Source organism: Cherax quadricarinatus, chromosome 24, assembly GCF_038502225.1.
Source record: "Cherax quadricarinatus isolate ZL_2023a chromosome 24, ASM3850222v1, whole genome shotgun sequence".
Classification (NCBI taxonomy): domain Eukaryota; kingdom Metazoa; phylum Arthropoda; class Malacostraca; order Decapoda; family Parastacidae; genus Cherax; species Cherax quadricarinatus.
This window is the reverse complement of record NC_091315.1, coordinates 6,791,491-6,812,942: the sequence shown is the minus strand read 5'-3', so window position 1 is coordinate 6,812,942 and position 21,452 is coordinate 6,791,491.

Here is a 21,452-nt window from a genome sequence, read left to right as displayed (position 1 = left end):
AGAGAGAGAGAGAGAGAGAGAGAAAGAGAGAGAGAGAGAACGAGGTGAGGAGTCCATACGCACAACCTGGCTATGGGAAAGAGATAATTGGCCAGCCCTTTGCTCTGAGGTCGCCACCACCGATTGGAATGCTCTTCTCCAAGGGGATGTTGACAACCAAGTGAAAGCCTTCACTGGACACAACCTTAATCTATAACAAGAACACATTCCTCACCGGCAATATGTGGCGAAGCCTACAGATCAGCCTTGGTTTGGTTTTCGTTGTAGAGAGGCTGCTACTGCTAAGTACAAAGCATGGCGAAGGTATAAGAGACATCCTACCACCTATAACAGGAACTTGCACAGGCAAGCCTGTAGGCATATGAGTGACGTTCAAAAGTGGGCCATTGCTAAATTGGAGGTGGACACAAAAAGAAAGCTAGCGTCAGGTAGGGTAGGCTCCAAAACCTGGTGGTCCCTGGTCAAGGACAGACACGGTTATCTGCCTGATGAACTCATTCCACCTCTAAATCGACAGGATGGGACCACCTCTACTAGTAGTCAAGAGAAGGCGGACCTCATTGCTGAACACTTTGCTACCAAAACGCAAGTTCCTGATCCAGCAAGGGACCCTCCTTGACTAGCTGCAAGAACTGTGTCAAAACTTCTCAGTGGTAACAATAAGGCAGGAGGAGGTGCATTTCCTTCTTAAATCGCTTGATCAAGAAAAGGCTGTGGGCCCAAACAAGTTGAGCCCAAGATTGCTGAGAAGATGTGCAGACCAGCTAGCAGCACCTCTAACTTGCATCTTTCAGCACTGCCTAGTACAGTGTAAATGGTCCTCTTTGTGGAAAGAGGCAAATGTAGTCCCTGTTCACAAAAAGAAGAGCAGAACAGAAATCAGCAACTACAGTCCAGTGTCACTCTTGTCAATCACTACCTGGAGTTTACCTGGAGAGAGTTCCGGGGGTCAACGCCCCCGCGGCCCGGTCTGTGACCAGGCCTCCTGGTGGATCAGAGCCTGATCAACCAGGCTGTTGCTGCTGGCTGCACGCAAACCAACGTACGAGCCACAGCCTGGCTGGTCAGGAACCGACTTTAGGTGCTTGTCCAGTGCCAGCTTGAAGACTGCCAGGGGTCTGTTGGTAATCCCCCTTATGTATGCTGGGAGGCAGTTGAACAGTCTCGGGCCCCTGACACTTATTGTATGGTCTCTTAACGTGCTAGTGACACCCCTGATTTTCATTGGGGGGATGTTGCATCGTCTGCCAAGTCTTTTGCTTTCGTAGTGAGTGATTTTCGTGTGCAAGTTCGGTACTAGTCCCTCTAGGATTTTTCAGGTGTATATAATCATGTATCTCTCCCGCCTGCATTCCAGGGAATACAGGTTTAGGAACCTCAAGCGCTCCCAGTAATTGAGGTGTTTTATCTCCGTTATGCGCGCCGTGAAGGTTGTCTGTACATTTTCTAGGTCAGCAATTTCACCTGCCTTGAAAGGTGCTGTTAGTGTGCAGCAATATTCCAGCCTAGATAGAACAAGTGACCTGAAGAGTGTCATCATGGGCTTGGCTTCCCTAGTTTTGAAGGTTCTCATTATCCATCCTGTCATTTTTCTAGCAGATGCGATTGATACAATGTTATGGTCCTTGAAGGTGAGATCCTCCGACATGATCACTCCCAGGTCTTTGACGTTGGCGTTTTGCTCTATTTTGTGGCCAGAATTTGTTTTGTACTCTGATGAAGATTTAATTTCCTTGTACTCTGATGAAGATTTAATTTCCTCGTGTTTACCATATCTGAGTAATTGAAATTTCTCATTTCGGGGAGGGATAGTTCCTAGGAGGAATGAAAGGGCCAGAAATCTCCCTCCGCGCCCAAGAGGACCTCAGCACCGCAAGTAGCGCAGATGCAGCATGGAACCTGTGCCATACCCTACCCATGATGCCAGTAAACCGGCAATCCGGGATAGCAACCTCACATCTGCCGAGCTACCTCGGTGGACAAAAGAGAGGGCGGCTGGAAATCCGCCACAAAGCATACCTCCTTCGGCCATCATCCCCGGAATCCAAAAGGTGGCTTCCAGAGATACACCCGTCGCCCGAGAGACACCCAAAGCCACCCTCCGGGATACCGGAGAGGGATCGGGACATCCCCAGGCAATCCAGATTCCACGGCAAACTACGCCACCGCCAAGAACCTCAACGGAATGGGATGGACCACGGTACCCTTTCCCCTACCTAGGAACTAGCGTGCCTGTGGGGGGAAAAAAAAAGGCCAAAAAGGAAGGGCAAATGGGAGGGGTGGAGAGGAGGAGGAGGAAAGGAAAAAGGGGAGGATGGGATAGGGAACAGGGGATTGGGGGGTAATTAGGTTTGGTCTGAGGAAGAAGACCGACAGGTCTAATTCCTCAGACCAAGAGCCTCTTCACCACGCCAAGGAGCCCCCCTTGAAGAGGGCTGTAATGTCAAGCTTAGCGGCTTAGTCAATTCTGCAGCATGTGAACATAATTCTTCCTGCCTGCAATTGACAAAAACTTACTTGAGGAACAGTAGTAATGATAGAACAAGTGACTTTGCAATTTTTTTAACACAGCCATTTCCCACTAAAGCATGGTGACCCAAAAAGAAAGAAAACTTTCATCATTCATCACTTTCACCATCACTCATACACAATCACTGTCTTTGCAAAGGTGCTCAAATACGACAGTTTAGACGTCCCTCCAAACTGCCAATATCCTAAACCCCTCCTTTAAAGTGCAGGCATTGTACTTCCCATTTCCAGGACTGTCCAGCTAACTGGTTTCCCTGAATCCCTTCACAAAATATTACCCTGCTCTCACTCCAACAGTTCGCCAGGTCCCAAAAACCATTCGTCTCCATTCACTCCTAACACGCTTGCTGGAAGTCCAAGCCCTCTTGCCCACAAAACTTCCTTTACCCCCTCCCTCCAACCTTTTCGGGGACAACCCCTACCCCACCTTCCTTCCCCAATAGATTTATACACTTCTCCTAGTCATTCTACTTTCTTCCCTTCTCTCTAAATGACCAAACCACCTCAACAGCCCTGACTAATAATAATTTTCGTAACTTCACACCTCCTAATTTCCACACTACAGATTCTCTGCATAATGTTTACACCACACATTTCCCTTAGACACGACATCACTACCTCCAGCTGCCTCCTCACTGCAGCATTTACAACCCATGCTTTACACCCATGCAAGTGTGTTGGTACCATTATACTCTCATACATTCCCTTCTTTGCCTCCATGGATAACGTTCTGTCTCTCCACAGATACATCAATGCAACACTCGCCTTTTTTTTCCTTCATCCTTCATAAACCCATCCGCTGACAAGTCAACTCCCAAACATCTGAACACATTCACTTCTTCCATACTCCCTCCCTCCAATGTGATATCCAGTTTTTCCTTATCTAAACTGTTTGATACCCTCATCACCTTACTCTTATATATATATTCACTCTCAGCTTTCTACCTTTACACACCCTCCCAAACTCATCAACTAACCTCTCCAACTCTTCCCTAGAATCCCCCAGAAGCACAGTATCAGCAGCAAAAAAGCAACTGCCAACTCCCATTTTGTATTTGATTCCCCACAACCTAATCCCACCCCTCTCCCCAGTGCCCTAGCACTTACTTCCCCCACAAGCCCATCTATAAATATGTTAAACAACCATGGTGACATTACACATCCCTAAGACCCACTTTCACTGGGAAGCAGTCTCCCCCCCTCCCACACACCCCACTGGTAAGATCCTTGAGACAATAATCTCAAGACAAATGACAGAGTTTTTAGACTACCACTCACTACTTTGTGATCGTCAATATGGCTTCAGGAAAGGTTACTCTGCTGCTGATCTGTTGGTAAACCTCTCCACTAAGTGGCACCAGTCGCTGGATGAATCCAAAGTGAGCTGTGTGGTAGCACTGGACATTGCTGGTGCTTTCGACCGAGTGTTGCAACAGGGCCTCTTAACAAAACTTCAAGCACTGTGAATTGCAGGCTCTACGCTTGTGTCCTCAGTAATTACCTTCATGGTAGATCTGTCATTTCAGCAGAGCCTTCAACACAGGAGGGATGTGGGTGGCCTTACTGTTATGTACAAGGCCAATATTCTCAAAGTACCACACTTGGATCCACTTCGAGGACAGCGTGAAACAAGCTCTTATGCCACAAGACGGGAAGAAAGCAGCAATTTCACTCTGGCTGTACCCTTCTCCAGAACATCACTCCATCTGAGATCACATATACCCAGGATGACTCGAGTTGATCAAATGAAAATGCTGGCCCAGAGATGGCTCCAACTTCATCCTGTTCCCTACCTGTATGTCTCATAACAATAAAAATGCTTTCAAATGAGCTGATGTACGTAACAGCTCTTAGCTTGTCAATAATGTTAGGAATCCTTAACCTGTAAATAGCTTGTCACTAAAGCTAGGAATCCTCAACCTAACCTTGTCAAACCCTGTGTAAAAAAAAAATAAAAAGAGAGAAAGAGAGAGACAAGTTGTTGACTGCCTCTCTGCTGGAGGCGCAAGAGTGTGCTTTGCTTTTGCTTAGAAGCTTATCCCCGTTAGTTAAGTATTTAGTTTATTATATATATCTGCTTAAGACGAATATTTGTGAGTGTTTATATCACTATTTTTTTAATTCCCTATAGTTCTAGCGAACTCTGTTTACAATGAGACGTGTGTGTTGAGAGTATTTATCTCCATCTCTTTGTGTTAGTAAGAATTCCGTGATTTCCTACTTACCCTTCCTTTTCACAGTTCCTTGATAGTTAGGGACTCAGTAGAAGTTAATGTTTTTGCTGAGATCTATAATCAGTAGAACAGGAGAGGTAGGAATAACCCTTGACAGAGATACATATGGTTTCATGATGCATATATATATATATATATAAGACCTAGGGATTGGCAGAGAGCATGCATAGTTCCTTTGTATAAAGGCAAAGGGGATAAAAGAGAGTGCAAAAATTATAGGGGGATAAGTCTGTTGAGTGTACCTGGTAAAGTGTATGGTAGAGTTATAATTGAAAGAATTAAGAGTAAGACGGAGAATAGGATAGCAGATGAACAAGGAGGCTTTAGGAAAGGTAGGGGGTGTGTGGACCAGGTGTTTACAGTGAAACATATAAGTGAACAGTATTTAGATAAGGCTAAAGAGGTCTTTGTGGCATTTATGGATTTGGAAAAGGTGTATGACAGGGTGGATAGGGGGGCAATGTGGCAGATGTTGCAAGTGTATGGTGTAGGAGGTAGGTTACTGAAAGCAGTGAAGAGTTTTTACGAGGATAGTGAGGCTCAAGTTAGAGTATGTAGAAAAGAGGGAAATTTTTTCCCAGTAAAAGTAGGCCTTAGACAAGGATGTGTGATGTCACCGTGGTTGTTTAATATATTTATAGATGGGGTTGTAAGAGAAGTAAATGCGAGGGTCTTGGCAAGAGGCGTGGAGTTAAAAGATAAAGAATCACACACAGGGTGGGAGTTGTCACAGCTGCTCTTTGCTGATGACACTGTGCTCTTGGGAGATTCTGAAGAGAAGCTGCAGAGATTGGTGGATGAATTTGGTAGGGTGTGCAAAAGAAGAAAATTAAAGGTGAATACAGGAAAGAGTAAGGTTATGAGGATAACAAAAAGATTAGGTGATGAAAGATTGAATATCAGATTGGAGGGAGAGAGTATGGAGGAGGTGAACGTATTCAGATATTTGGGAGTGGACGTGTCAGCGGATGGGTCTATGAAAGATGAGGTGAATCATAGAATTGATGAGGGAAAAAGAGTGAGTGGTGCACTTAGGAGTCTGTGGAGACAGAGAACTTTGTCCTTGGAGGCAAAGAGGGGAATGTATGAGAGTATAGTTTTACCAACGCTCTTATATGGGTGTGAAGCATGGGTGATGAATGTTGCAGCGAGGAGAAGGCTGGAGGCAGTGGAGATGTCATGTCTGAGGGCAATGTGTGGTGTGAATATAATGCAGAGAATTCATAGTTTGGAAGTTAGGAGGAGGTGCGGGATTACCAAAACTGTTGTCCAGAGGGCTGAGGAAGGGTTGTTGAGGTGGTTCGGACATGTAGAGAGAATGGAGCGAAACAGAATAACTTCAAGAGTGTATCAGTCTGTAGTGGAAGGAAGGCGGGGTAGGGGTCGGCCTAGGAAGGGTTGGAGGGAGGGGGTAAAGGAGGTTTTGTGTGCGAGGGGCTTGGACTTCCAGCAGGCATGCGTGAGCGTGTTTGATAGGAGTGAATGGAGACAAATGGTTTTTAATACTTGACGTGCTGTTGGAGTGTGAGCAAAGTAACATTTATGAAGGGATTCAGGGAAACCGGCAGGCCGGACTTGAGTCCTGGAGATGGGAAGTACAGTGCCTGCACTCTGAAGGAGGGGTGTTAATGTTGCAGTTTAAAAACTGTAGTGTAAAGCACCCTTCTGGCAAGACAGTGATGGAGTGAATGATGGTGAAAGTTTTTCTTTTTCGGGCCACCCTGCCTTGGTGGGAATCGGCCAGTGTGATAATAAAATAATAATAATAATATATAATATATATATATGTATATATATATGTATATGTATAATATATATATATATATATATATATATATGTATATGTATATATATATATATATATATATATATATATATATATATATATATATATATATATATATATATATATATATATATATATATACATATATTATATATATATATATATATATATATATATATATATATATATATATATATATATATATATATATATATATATTGCAGGGGAATCTATTCTATTTATTTGCATAGTTAATGCATAGTTAATGTTATTTTAATATACATACGTTATTCCAATTTCACTTATAAATATTATCACGTTGACAAGGGAAACAAGTTTTACATATTATGATTATTATTATTATTAAAGATTCGCCGGTATTCTCCCGGCCCGGGCCTTGTCCAAGTGGTGGCCCGGCCTTGGCTCCCTGGCAAGGGAGTGTCAGAGACCTAAGTCTCCCATGGGAGGAGGCACAAGTACCTCCTTATCTTTGGAACCAACTGTCCCCAGACCTAGCTTCTCGTAGGGAGAAGCTAGGCCTCTCTGGTGTGCCATCCCCGCCCCAAGGGGGTTATTAGGAATGACAGGTTTATGAGCTGCAAGCTCGGGCTCAGGCACCTACCCTACCCTACAAGGGCTGGAGATGGTGTCGATGACGAAGTTTTACATATTCAAATTCTCTTATTCTGTCGCAAATTACAAATCTCTAGGAATTATTTAGTAAAATTATGTAAATATTTATTTACGTTTGTAGATGCGTCTGTTTCTTTGTCTGTATAAAATAAATCTTTTAATCAAAAGTTCAAATAATACTTTGTCAAAGAACCTGTAGAGGGTAAGGAAACAGTAACTAATATTGTGTTTGTATTCCCTACCTCTTTACCTTACTATGAGTGTATCAAATATTTATAATAATAATAATAATAATAATAATAATAATAATAATAATAATAATAATAATAATAATAATAATCATAGCTAATATGTGATCGTGTGCTGGACTAAAGTTAATAAGCATGAAATAAAATTTTATAAAGACACTTTACATTGAAAATATTACTAGAATAGTTAATGAAAATTAAATTATTAATTGCAACTTAGTACATAACTGAAAATTCAGAATTAAATTTATTTCAACGTATGAATGACAAAAGTAATTAAACGATTAATATAGGTTATCACGAATTTATATCTGTGTCATTGAAATGGCAATAGATTCCCATAATAATAATAATAATAATAATAATAATAATAATAATAATAATAATAATAATAATAATAATAATAATAATAATAATAATAATAATAATAATAATAATAATAGTAATAATAATAATAATAATAATAATGACTCAGGGGAATGGGGAAATATGGGAATGTGTAATATGGGCGTCAATCCAGGATTTATTCAGGGAAGATTTCATGTATGGAATCAGATTTTTTTTTTCTTTAAAAACGTCAAGGCTTAAAACAAGTGAAACTATACATTGAGCAATTTGCTGTATTTATAAGTATGCTAATTTACAATGACTAGAAATGGAACAAGTCAATGAGATTTGTGAATGTAGGGAGAAATTACTTGTTAAAGGAGCTATGCATACTTCAGGTTCCTCTTTTCACTCAGACATAGACACAGTGTGAACTTCATTTATTTCAAATTTATTATTCCTTCTTTTGATGAACCATTCTTCAAATTAATAACTGAGTGTGTTAGCCCTCTGCCACCAGCTAAGGCGAGGATTTAATATTTATTCACGACTTTAAATGCTGCGTCTGGATATCCAAAGACTATTATGCTAAGAAAGATAACTGCTAAGGAAACTCTGAAATGTTTTAAAAAGATTTTCGCTCAGGTAGGAATTCCTAAGAAAATTACCCCTCAAGGGAGGTTCCTTGACGCTTGTGAGGAGCTCTTGGTCTGGGGAATTGGATCTGTTCCCTGAATTGAGCCTGAATACCTTCCATCCCCCACCCCCCACATGCGCTGCATAATCCATGATTATAATAATAATCCTAAGAAAATTCAGTAAGACCACAAAGATTTTCATGGAAGCTTTATCAGTACCACTTAAGTGTCATACCATTCACTATCTGGAGTCTTGGAAAGTCAGTAAACCTGACAGGCAAGAAGGGCACTTTATGAATCTGTGCTGGGATTAATTAATCAAATTATGCTCATTAAATTGATTTCTTATAATGTCGGCTTTTATTAATACTAATAAATGCCTGCTATGAGGTCAAGCCAGGTGGGTAGTAACTTGATTCGAGTTACATTATCCATCTTCAGCATCAGCACCACATCAGTTTGCAGTGATATAGTGAACGGAATAGCTAGTGGCTCACTTTGCACTCATTTCGTACTCTTGTACTTTGAGCCCGGGGACTTATTTTGCATTAATCGGTCAGTACGCTGGAACTTGTCCCAAGTGACTAATATTTCTTAAGGTGTTTTATTCAGACTCTCTGTAACTTTTAATGGCTGCGATATCATTTGTGTCTTGTGTTAAAACCATCAGAATTTTACTGATAAAATGACAACACTTAAGGGTTCATTTTTTACATGATTTTTGTCGTGTGCTCTTAAAAGAATCCATTCGTATTTATTTTCGATTCACTTGAAAATTTACCTTTATAATCTCATTTAGTTTTTTTTTCTTTTGTCCTTTTTTAATGTCTCTTCACATGAACATATTCGTCCATAAGATGATCCTCTCCTCTTTCAATGAACTTGTAAATTCCTCTCTTCTGTAGGAAAAGATGTTTTAATCTCATATTCACTCATTTGGGTTTATTATTATTTAATTTAATTTTACTGTTGGAAATATTCCCTATGTATGTTGAGCAGTTTGTACGTTATTTAGGAGAAATGTTAACTTGGCATTTACCCTCGCTATTGTTCGTAAAGTCTTAGTCTATAGCATCACTTGCCAGGTCACTCCAGTCATCACCACACAAGTGTTTCATACTTTCACTGTCATCTGGAGACCGAGATTATTTTTACTTTATCTGCATTTTACCTTTTCTGCATTATTTCTTACATTACCTGCATTATCCCAGTTAATATTAATGGTTATAGATTTATGATTATATGAGAAATCTAGATTACTTACTAGCGTACTTGTTTGCGAGAACCATATCAACCTGGTTATTTCGATGGTTGGTTCTGTTAAAAATTAATTTAAAAGATATTTCGGGACTACTACCAACTGGTTATTGGAGTCACTCAGTCAAAGAATTTCACTGAATCTAACTGAAGCAATTTCGTCACAAACAAGTCTCCTTTCGTCATTCCCAGGTTCGGGCGTCTGTATAAAACACATAAAACCAACTTTTTATGTCCAACGAATTCTACCCAGACATATTCCGTTTCTGTCCGTTCAACCTTTTTATCAGTTGTCTATGCAGGTATACAAAATATCACAACCTGCAAAGCAATCATTCAGCACTGCCGCTTAGAAATTCCTTCTGCCATCAACACTACCGGTCCCAAACTCTATAATTTCCAGAAGTTATTGAATTTTAGACACTTATAAAAAGTAGGAATTCATTGTTCCACATGACATACGGAATGCTCTCTTATGGCCATCGCTGGATCTCTTACAGCTTAGTTTGTCTTGTATACATTGCTCAGTAAACAATATTGCTTTAACATATCTCTTTCAGTAAGTATGAATTATATTATAATTGCTGAATACACTTAAGGGTTAAATATAATTCTCTCGTTCCAACCTCATCAAGAAGAAATGCAACTGTAATTACGTTTTGAATCTCAACCTGTAAATGTTTAGAACTTTCCGCCTGAGAAATATTGCAATGTGATATAAATTTAATAAAGCACAGGGAAAATCTGTTGCTAATCTGCATTACTCCATAAAAATCTCCACTTACAGTGCAGTGTGTGTGAGTGACTTGAAATTCATGTGTTCGTTAACTCAGCAGTGGGATAATATCAACGCATTGTTTATCTTTTTTCATTTCTTATGTTAATAAAAAAAATCCTAGCGAAAATAGATACGTAATTTTTTGGGAGCAATAAACTAAATGTATCTGAGCTCATATCTGTTTGGTAGATATGGACAAAGATGAAATCATAGCATCTGCACACAATAATAAAGTATATGAATAACCAGTTATAAAATACACACTATTTCTACAAGCAGTAAATGAATTTATTAAACATACCAGTGTAGATGAAGAGAGAAAGGCTTCATCAAACGAATTAATCAGAAAATGCCTATGAAACCTACTCTTAGTTGCCTCATTCTACACAAACGTCAACAAATTGTAACAACAAATAAAGTAAATGAAAATCAAGAAACTAGGTATCTCTTCATCGTATACTAATCAGACCGATGCCACATACTGATACATTCTCACTCCAACTCAATAGCTGTGACATACAGAGAAATATTAAGAACTACAAATAAAGTGAATGAGCAACAAACAAACGATTTCTTGAGTCAAGTCGAGTCGAGTCGAGCAACAAACCTTTGCGTCCAAACAATATTTTGTGGTTATTGGAAAAATTGTGATAGCACAAACAATGTAGGTTTATAATTAAAAAAAAAAAAAACTTTTCCTATCATCACTCACGAAATCGTAATGACACGACTGTAAACAAACCATGCCACGGGCGGGGATAGAACCCGTGATCAGAGAGTCTCAAAACTCCAGACCGTCGCGTTAGCCACTGGACCAGCTGGCCACAATAAGATTCGTCCAACTAGGTATATTTCTATCCCCGCCCGTGGTATGGTTTCTTTTCCTATCATGTTTTTTCAACGTACTACTTACGGCATTACATTCAGCTACTGTAAGTTATTCCATATTATCTCCGATTTAAATCACTTTTTTTTTAGTTGTGCTTCAATTTTGAGTATTTAATTATTGAACTACAGCTGTAAATTGTTTCTGGAAGCTGAATCAAGTTAGTCATGAAATTTCGTAATTTTATACATCTCTTTTAGGTCACCTCTTACTCTTCGTCATGTAAGTGTACATAGAGACAGCTCATGTTAATGAATTTTACTGGAATTTCTTCTCAACTTGAATCAGTTTTCATATATAGAAATTAGATAAGAAGTAGGCTGGTAGACACCAAACACTCACACAGGAACTACAGTTTTGTTGTGGCTATAGAACGGAGATAAGTTAAACATCTTTGTCAGGAAGTATGGGTTTTACTTTCTGCAATAGGAAAATAGGTGACGCTTACAAACTCGACTTACATTCAGTGTACACTTTCATATGTTTTGTAACTGGTCTTATTCCAGTAATATTTACATCACTTCATGAGGCTTGGCCAGAAAAACTGCCGGGAGGGGTAATAAGTGATATTATTTACAAAACAGATATTCCACCAATTGCTCAAAATTCTTTTGAAAATGCCTCACACAAAGCAAAATTAACTATTCTGAATAGGACATACCAAATATTTTGGTGATTTAACTGTAACAGAACACTGTCGTCAATAACTCCATCTTTCTTTATTCGCATTTAATGAACTAATGTTTATCCATTAGCTTGCTATTAATATTTTTGTCTATGTAAATACTTTTATTTATCAATGTTTACGCCAATATTACACTAATAAAGTCTATTTTATACAATGTGGCCTACCAGGCCCATGGCCTGGTAGGCCCTTGGGGATAACAAAAATTTAAGCAATGAAAGCTTGGATATCAGACTGGAGGGAGGTGGTATGGCGGAAGTGAATGTATTCAGATATTTGGGAGTGGACTTGTCAACAGAAAGACGAGGCGAACCATAGAATTGATGAGGGGAAAAAGGTAAATGGTACATTGAGGAGCCTCTGGAGACAAAGAACGTTATCCATGGAAGAAAAGAGGGAATGTATGAGAGTATAATGTTACCCACGCTCTTACATGAGCGTGAAGCATAGGTGGTGAATGCTTGCAACAAGAAGAAGGCAGGAGGCAGCGCAGATGTTTTGACTGAGGGCAATGTCTGGTATGAATATTATGCAGATAATCTGTAGCTTGGAAATTTGAAAGAGGTGCGGAGTTTCTAAAAGTATTATCCAGAGGACTGAGGTGGTTCGGACATTCAGAAAGGATGGAACGAAGGAGAATGACTTGGAAAGCATATAAATCTGTAGTAGAAGGAAGGCGGGGTAGGGGTCATCCTAGGAAAGTTCGAGGGAGGGGGTAAAGGAGGTTTTTGTGTATGAAGGGCTTCAGTTTTCAGCAGTCGTATGTGAGCGTATTAAATAGGAATGAGTGGAGGCAAAGGGTTTTTATAACTTATGCTATTGGAGTTTGAGCAAAGTACATAACCAGTTTGCCGGACTTGAGTCCTGGAGATGGGAAATTCAGAGTCTGCACTCTGAAGGAGGGATGGAGATGTATTGCAGTTTTTGAATTGTTGTGTAGGCGTGCCTCTGGCAAAACAAAGATGAAGTGAATGATGATGAAAGTGTATCTTCTTTGTCGGGTCATCCTGCCTTGGTAGGACACGGCCGATGTACTAATGAAATATAAAGAAATGATAATAACAGTAATGTACGATAGTGTGGCAATAACAATGTAATGAAATTTAAGCAGCTGACATTACCTGGAGTTTACCTGGAGAGAGTTCCGCGGTCAACGCCCCCGCGGCCCGGTCTGTGACCAGGCCTCCTGGTGGATCAGAGCCTGATCAACCAGGCTGTTACTGCTGGCTGCACGCAAACCAACGTACGAGCCACAGCCCGGCTGGTCAGGAACCGACTTCAGGTGCTTGTCCAGTGCCAGCTTGAAGACTGCCAGGGGTCTGTTGGTAATCCCCCTTATGTATGCTGGGAGGCAGTTGAACAGTTGTATGGTCTCTTAACGTGCTAGAGTGGCTAAAGCAAATTAAATTATTTGTAACTTAAAATGATACTGATAATTGAAGCGGATTATTTTCTACGGTTTTCCGGTGCAGTTTCTTATAGTAAACTATTCTTCATACAGAGCCCCTATATATAGAGAGAGAGTTTCTAAACAGGTTCAGGTGAACTTCATGTTCAACAAAGATGTATTAAACTTGTGCTGTATACTTCAAGTTCCTTAAAATAAGAGCCACCATAAGATGTACTTACTAGGAAAACTAGCAAGTTAAAAAACAATTATCTTTGATTTAACTCAGTCTCATTGCGTTTGGCAAGAAAAAGATATTAACTGGAGTTAGGTCCCAGGCACAGTGAACGCTGGCACAGTGAACGCTGGCACAGTGAACACTGGCACAGTGAACGCTGGCACAGTGAACGCTGGCACAGTGAACGCTGGCACAGTGAACGCTGGCACAGTGAACGCTGGCACAGTGAACGCTGGCACAGTGAACGCCGGCACAGTGAACGCTGGCACAGTGGACGCTGGCACAGTGAACGCTGGCACAGTGAACGCTGGCACAGTGAACGCTGGCACAGTGAACGCTGGCACAGTGGACGCTGGCACAGTGAACGCTGGCACAGTGGACGCTGGCACAGTGAACGCTGGCACAGTGAACGCTGGCACAGTGAACGCTGGCACAGTGAAGGCTGGCACAGTGGACGCTGGCACAGTGAACGCTGGCACAGTGGACGCTGGCACAGTGAACGCTGGCACAGTGAACGCTGGCACAGTGAACGCTGGCACAGTGAACGCTGGCACAGTGAACGCTGGCACAGTGAACGCTGGCACAGTGAACGCCGGCACAGTGAACGTTGGCACAGTGAACGTTGGCACAGTGAACGCTGGCACAGTGAACGCTGGCACAGTGAACGCTGGCACAGTGAACGCTGGCACAGTGAACGCTGGCACAGTGAACGCTGGCACAGTGAACGCTGGCACAGTGAACGCCGGCACAGTGAACGCCGGCACAGCGAACGCTGGCACAGCGAACACTGGCACAGCGAACACTGGCACAGCGAACGCTGGCACAGTGAACGCTGGCACAGTGAACGCTGGCACAGTGAACGCTGGCACAGTGAACGCTGGCACAGTGAACGCTGGCACAGTGAACGCTGGCACAGTGAACGCTGGCACAGTGAACGCTGGCACAGTGAACACTGGCACAGTGAACGCCGGCACAGTGAACGCTGGCACAGTGAACGCCGGCACAGTGAACGCTGGCACAGTGAACGCTGTCACAGCGAACACTGGCACAGTGAACGCCGGCAAGTGAACGCTGGCACAGTGAACACTAGCACAGTGAACGCTGGCACAGTGAACGCTGGCACAGTGAACACTGGCACAGTGAACGCCGGCACAGTGAACGCTGGCACAGTGAACACTGGCACAGTGAACGCTGGCACAGTGAACGCTGGCACAGTGAACGCTGGCACAGTGAACGCCGGCGCAGTGAACGCTGGTACAGTGAACACTGGCACAATGAACGCCGGCACAGTGAACGCTGGCACAGTGGACGCTGGCAGAGAGAACGCTGGCACAGTGAACGCTGGCACAGTGAACGCTGACACAGTGAACGCTGCCAGAGTGAACGCTGCCAGAGTGAACGCTGCCAGAGTGAACGCTGGCACAGTAAACGCTGGCACAGTGAACGCTGGCACAGTGAACGCTGGCACAGTGAACGCTGACACAGTGAACGCTGCCAGAGTGAACTCTGCCAGAGTGAACGCTGCCAGAGTGAACGCTGGCACAGTAAACGCTGGCACAGTGAACGCTGGCACAGTGAACGCTGGCACAGTGAACGCTGGCACAGTGAACGCTGGCACAGTGAACGCTGGCACAGTGAACGCTGGCACAGTGAACGCTGGCACAGTGAAAGCTGGCACAGTGAACGCTGGCACAGTGAACGCCGGCGCAGTGAACGCTGGTACAGTGAACACTGGCACAATGAACGCCGGCACAGTGAACGCTGGCACAGTGGACGCTGGCAGAGAGAACGCTGGCACAGTGAACGCTGACACAGTGAACGCTGCCAGAGTGAACGCTGCCAGAGTGAACGCTGCCAGAGTGAACGCTGCCAGAGTGAACGCTGGCACAGTAAACGCTGGCACAGTGAACGCTGGCACAGTGAACGCTGGCACAGTGAACGCTGGCACAGTGAACGCTGGCACAGTGGACGCTGGCACAGTGAACGCTGGCACAGTGAACGCTGGCACAGTGAACGCTGGCACAGTGAACGCTGGCACAGTGAACGCTGGCACAGTGAACACTGACACAGTGAACGCCGGCACAGTGAACGCTGGCACAGTGAACGCCGGCACAGTGAACGCTGGCACAGTGAACGCTGGCACAGCGAACACTGGCACAGTGAACGCCGGCACAGTGAACGCTGGCACAGTGAACACTGGCACAGTGAACGCTGGCACAGTGAACGGTGGCACAGTGAACACTGGCACAGTGAACGCCGGCACAGTGAACGCTGGCACAGTGAACACTGGCACAGTGAACGCTGGCACAGTGAACGCTGGCACCGTGAACGCTGGCACAGTGAACGCCGGCGCAGTGAACGCTGGCACAGTGAACACTGGCACAATGAACGCCGGCACAGTGAACGCTGGCACAGTGGACGCTGGCAGAGAGAACGCTGGCACAGTGAACGCTGGCACAGTGAACGCTGGCACATTGAACGCTGGCACAGTGAACGCTGGCACAGTGAACGCTGGCACAGTGAACGCTGGCACAGTGAACGCTGGCACAGTGAACGCTGGCACAGTGAACGCTGGCACAGTGAAAGCTGGCACAGTGAACGCTGGTACAGTGAACGCTGGCACAGTGAAAGCTGGCACAGTGAACGCTGGCACAGTGAACGCTGGCACAGTGAAACTGGCACAGTGAACGTTAGCACAGTGTACGCAGGCACAGTGAACGCTGGCACAGTGAACGCTGGCACAGTGAACTCTGGCACAGTGTACTCTGGCACAGTGAACGCTGGTACAGTGAACGCTGGCACAGTGAGCGCTGGCACAGTGAACGCTGGCACAGTGAACGCTGACACAGTGAACGCTGGCACAGTGAACACTGGCACAGTGAACACTGGCACAGTGAACACTGGCACAGTGAACATTAGCACAGTGAACGTTAGGACAGTAAACGCTGGCACAGTGAGCGCTGGCACAGTGAACGCTGGCAAAGGACCCCAATGGAAATAAAAGACCCCTGACTTTTTTGGGTTATCCCAGGTTCTCTACACATATGCTGCTATGTATGATAATTCTATGTAACTGTATTTGTGTATACCTGAATAAACTTACTTACTTACTTACAGTGAACGCTGGCACAGTAAACGCTGGCACAGTAAACGCTGGGTCATTTTCCCTTGGTGTCTCACAAGTGAAAGTATGACCCATCAAGGTAGGGTTACCACCAAGGTAGGGTGACCCACGAAGGTAGGGTGACCTACCAAGGTAGGGCGACCCACCAAGGTAGGGCGACCCACCAAGGTAGGGTGACCCATCAAGGTAGGGTGACCCATCAAGGTAGGGTGACCCATCAAGGTAGGGTGACCCACCAAGGTAGGGTGACCCATCAAGGCAGGGTGACTCACCAAGGTAAAGTTACAGATGAAGGCAAGGTTACCCATCAAGTCAGGGTAACCGATGAAGGTTGGGTGCATATCAAGGTAGGATGGTCCACAAAGGTAGGGTGACCCACAAAGGTAGAGTTACCGACCAAGGTTGGGTGACCCATAAGGCAGGGTGACCCATCAAGGCAGGGTGACCCACCGAGGCAGAGTGACCCGCCAAGGTAAGGTTACTTACCCTGACCAGAGTGACTCAGGTAAGATGAGGCTCCCTGGTGGTTAATACGGTGAGGGCCTGGGTTCGATTCCCAGCAGTAGAAACATTGGACGTGACCTGTTGTCTATGTTCCCCAATGGTAAAAGGCTGGGTGTTAGACTGGTGTGGGTCGCACTCACTGACCTAAGGCCTGGTACAGATGACCCAGGTACCAGGTAAGGCAGTGAGACCCACCAACGCAGGATGACCGACCAAGGTAGGGTGACCCATCAAGGCAGGGAGACCCACCATGGTAGGAAGACCCATCAATGCACTGTGACCCACCAAGGTAGAGTGACCAATCAAGGCAGTGTGACCCACCAAGGTAGAGTAACCCATCAAGGCAGGGTGACCCACCAAGGTAGAGTGACCCACGAATTTTTTTAGCTTAATTAATATTCTGGGCTTTAAACTTTGCAAGGTTGCCAAGGTTTTCTAGATCTGATTAAAAAAATAATTATGTATTAAAATTAAAAATATTTGAGTTTTTTTTTTTTTGAGTGGGGGAAATGTAGGTTTGTTTGGCATAAAATATTTGTCGTTAGTATATCATTAAAAAGAAACATTTATTCGCACGAATTCAACAAACACTGTATAAATTAACTGCCGGTGCTCTTGTTCCGTATATGCTAGATCCACTTTAAACACGGTTTATTGTTTGAACCTGATGTCTTAAATCTTAAATACAACCACAAGTTATTGCCTTATTATATACACTAGTGCTAATTGTTCTAACACATTTTGCTGCATCCCTTTATTTCAGAGGTCGTTGTCTGGCCTATTGCACTCGCTAGTATAGGTGTTACTGTTCCTTGTTGGTACTATAGCTTACAAGTGTTAGTGTTCTCTATGTGTCTTGTAGCATGTACTAATGTTACTGTTCTCTATCTGTTCTGTTACATACACAGAACTGGTGTTCTTTGTACCTCCTGCTGCATACACCAGTGTCAAAACTGCTGTGTTGCATACAACAATATTTGCGCTTCCTTTCTGTTATGTTACATATACATCAGGCTTATGCAACAGAACAGCCACTGTTAGCATTCCCTTTCTGCTTTGTTCTACATACTAGTGTCGATGTTCGCTGACGGTCTTGTTGAATACACTCGTGTGGGTGCTCCCTCTCTGTTCTGTTGTATTCTCTAGTGATAGAGTTCTCTGTCTATATTACTGCGTGCAATAATTATATTATTATTATCATTATTATAATCAAGGGGGAAGCGCTAAACCTGTAGGAGTATACAGCGCCGGGGGGAGGGATGTGGAAGGCATTCAGGCATAATTCGGGGAACTGGAGCACAGATCCAATTCCCTAAATCAAGAGCCCCTCACCAACATAAAGGAACCTTCCCTGAGGGGTGCAATAATTATAGTAATCCCTCGCTGTCATTTTGCATGTGATAGTAATAGTGTTTCCTGTCTCCTCTGTTAGAAGATCTAAGCGTTGTTCTGAACAAATTATAACTTTGTTTTGTTAGAAGAACTAGCCATTATTCTGGACTAAATTTAAAATTGTTCTTCAAAAAGAACAAGCATTGCTTCTGAATAGGTTTTTAATGTTACGTTAGAAGAATTAGCTATTTATTTCGACCAACCTTAAAAATGTTCTTGAATATGTATAGTAACCTCTGACTTAAGTTCCTTAATCAACTTCATGAGAAATTTCGGACATCATAATGACATATAATGCGAAATGTAAGAAGAAAAGAAGTCTGCTTCCTGGATGTCAGTACTGTGCTTTTCTCACCTGAATCCATACTGTCAATACTGTGCTATTCTCCGCCTGCTTCCAGGCTGTCAAAACTGTGCTTTCCTCCGCCTGCTTCCTGGATGTCAACACTGTGTTTTCCTCTGCCTGCTTCCTGGATGTCAACACTGTGGTTTCCTCCGCCTGCTTCCTGGATGTCAGCACTGTGTTTTCCTCCGTCTGCTTCCAGGATGCCAACTCTGTGGTTTCCTCCGCTTGCTTTCTGGATGTCAACACTGCTTTCCTCCGTCTGTTTCCTGGATGTCAACACTGTGCTTTCCTAAGCCTTCTTCCTGGATGTCAACACTTTGCTTTCCTCCGTCTGCTTCCTGGATGCCAACACTGTGCATTCCTATGCCTTCTTCCTGGATGTCTTCACTGTGCTTTCCTCCGTCTGCTTCCTGGATGTTAACACTGTGCTTTCCTCCGCCTGCTTCCAGTATGTCAACACTGTGCTTTTCTCTGCCTGCTTCCTGGATGTCAACACTGTGCTTTCTTCCGCTTGCTTACTGGATGTCAACAGTGTGCTTTTCTTCACCTTCTTCCAGGATGTCAACACTGTGCTTTCCTCCGCCTGTTTCCTGGATGTCAACACTGTGCTTTCCTCCGCCTGTTTCCTGGATGTCAACACAGAATTTTCGCTTACTTTCTTCATTACTGAAAATTATTCTCTGTATAAAATAAGACAGCACATAAATGCTTCATGACTGAAGTGAATCTTTTGTTAAACCCCAACATACTTTCAAAGCTTTTTCCATACTACGAAACAAGTTTCTGCTCTGGAAAGTAAAAATCCCAAGATTGTAACCGTATTAAGCTACATCTTTCCATTCAAAATTATTGTTTTATTGAAGTTTTCCTCAAATAATTTCAGTCATGTTTCCTTGTAATCTAATGACTACAGTTGTAACCGTAATTTTTAAAGGGGTAGACTGGTAAACCAGCTGAAGGCCTCGGTCTGATGACCAAAACCTTCAAATGCAGGTCATCATATTACTAAGAACCGCGTCTGGAAACACTGTTCCTGTTTCCTGAAGAATCTTTCCTAAACTAATCTAACCAGTTTCCTTGTAGCTGACCTGAAATCCTCCTCTGCTCGACATTTGTTTGAGTTTGTACCCTTCATTTATCTTACACCTTCAGATTTATGTTTTTACAGTTACAAAGAGCTCTCTGACCCTTTTGTGTTTAGCGCTTAACTGATGATAATAATAATAATAATAATAATAATAATAATAATAATAATAATAATAATTATAATAATAATAATAATAACGGTAATATTAATAAAAATAATACAATTAACCTTCAAAGAGCATTAGTGTTATATCTACAACAGTTCTTGGTGTAATCCAGAAAAAGCTGCTTATCTAATTTGATTTCATGAAGCCTTAATGTTAAGACTAGTTGCAGAATTATCTTACACTGCGCATGCTCTACCGAATTTCTTACGGAATTAGCGTTTTTTTAGATATTAATAATAATAATAATAATAATAATAATAATAATAATAATAATAATAATAATAATAATAATAATAATAATAATAATAATAATAATAATAATAATAATAATAATAATAATAATAATAATAATAATAATAATAATAATAATAATAATAAGAAGAAGAAGAAGAAGAAGAAGAAGAAGAAGAAGAAGAAGAAGAAGAAGAAGAAGAAGAAGAAGAAGAAAATACTTCATGCAGCTTTGGTAAAGTTATGCTGTGGGTACATCATTTAGTAAGTTACTAAATGCTGTGGAGAGTTTTTATGAGGATAGTGAGGCTCAGGTTAAGGTGTGTAGAAGAGAGGAAGATGTCCCAGTAAAAGTTGGTCTTAGACAAGGGATCTGTTATGTCACCATGGTTGTTTTAACATTTATTTGGCTTTTTATACATTAGTAGTAATGGTTGTAATTATAACCTTATTTTTTTTAAACTGGTAAGCCAGCGGAAGGCCTCGGTCAAATGACCAAAAGTTTCAGCTGCTAGTCATCATATGACTAAAACCCTCGTCAGTACACTCTTGTCCTGTTTCCTGACAAACCTTAACTAACTTAACCTAATACATTAGTAATCAATTTTTCCTTTCCTTTCACATATTTAATTAAATAAATGCGAATTCATTTGGAATTTCTGACTACAGTGAATGCTTATATTTAATTTTTTTCCTTCCTCATTTAAAAGAAAAACATCTGTAATTACGTTTTAAAACTTAACCTGAAATAGAATAGATCTTTACGATTTATCCTCATGGGAAATACTGTATCGTGATTTAAACTTAATGAAACTCAGGGAAAAAACTGCTGGTAATCTGCATAACTCTTTACAAAGTACCATTTGTGATCCAAGTTGTGTGAGTGGCGTGAACTCTACGTGACTGCTAACTCTGCTCTAAGATAATATCAAAGCATTGTTTGTCCTTTTCTGTTTTTGGGTAAATAAAAAAAATC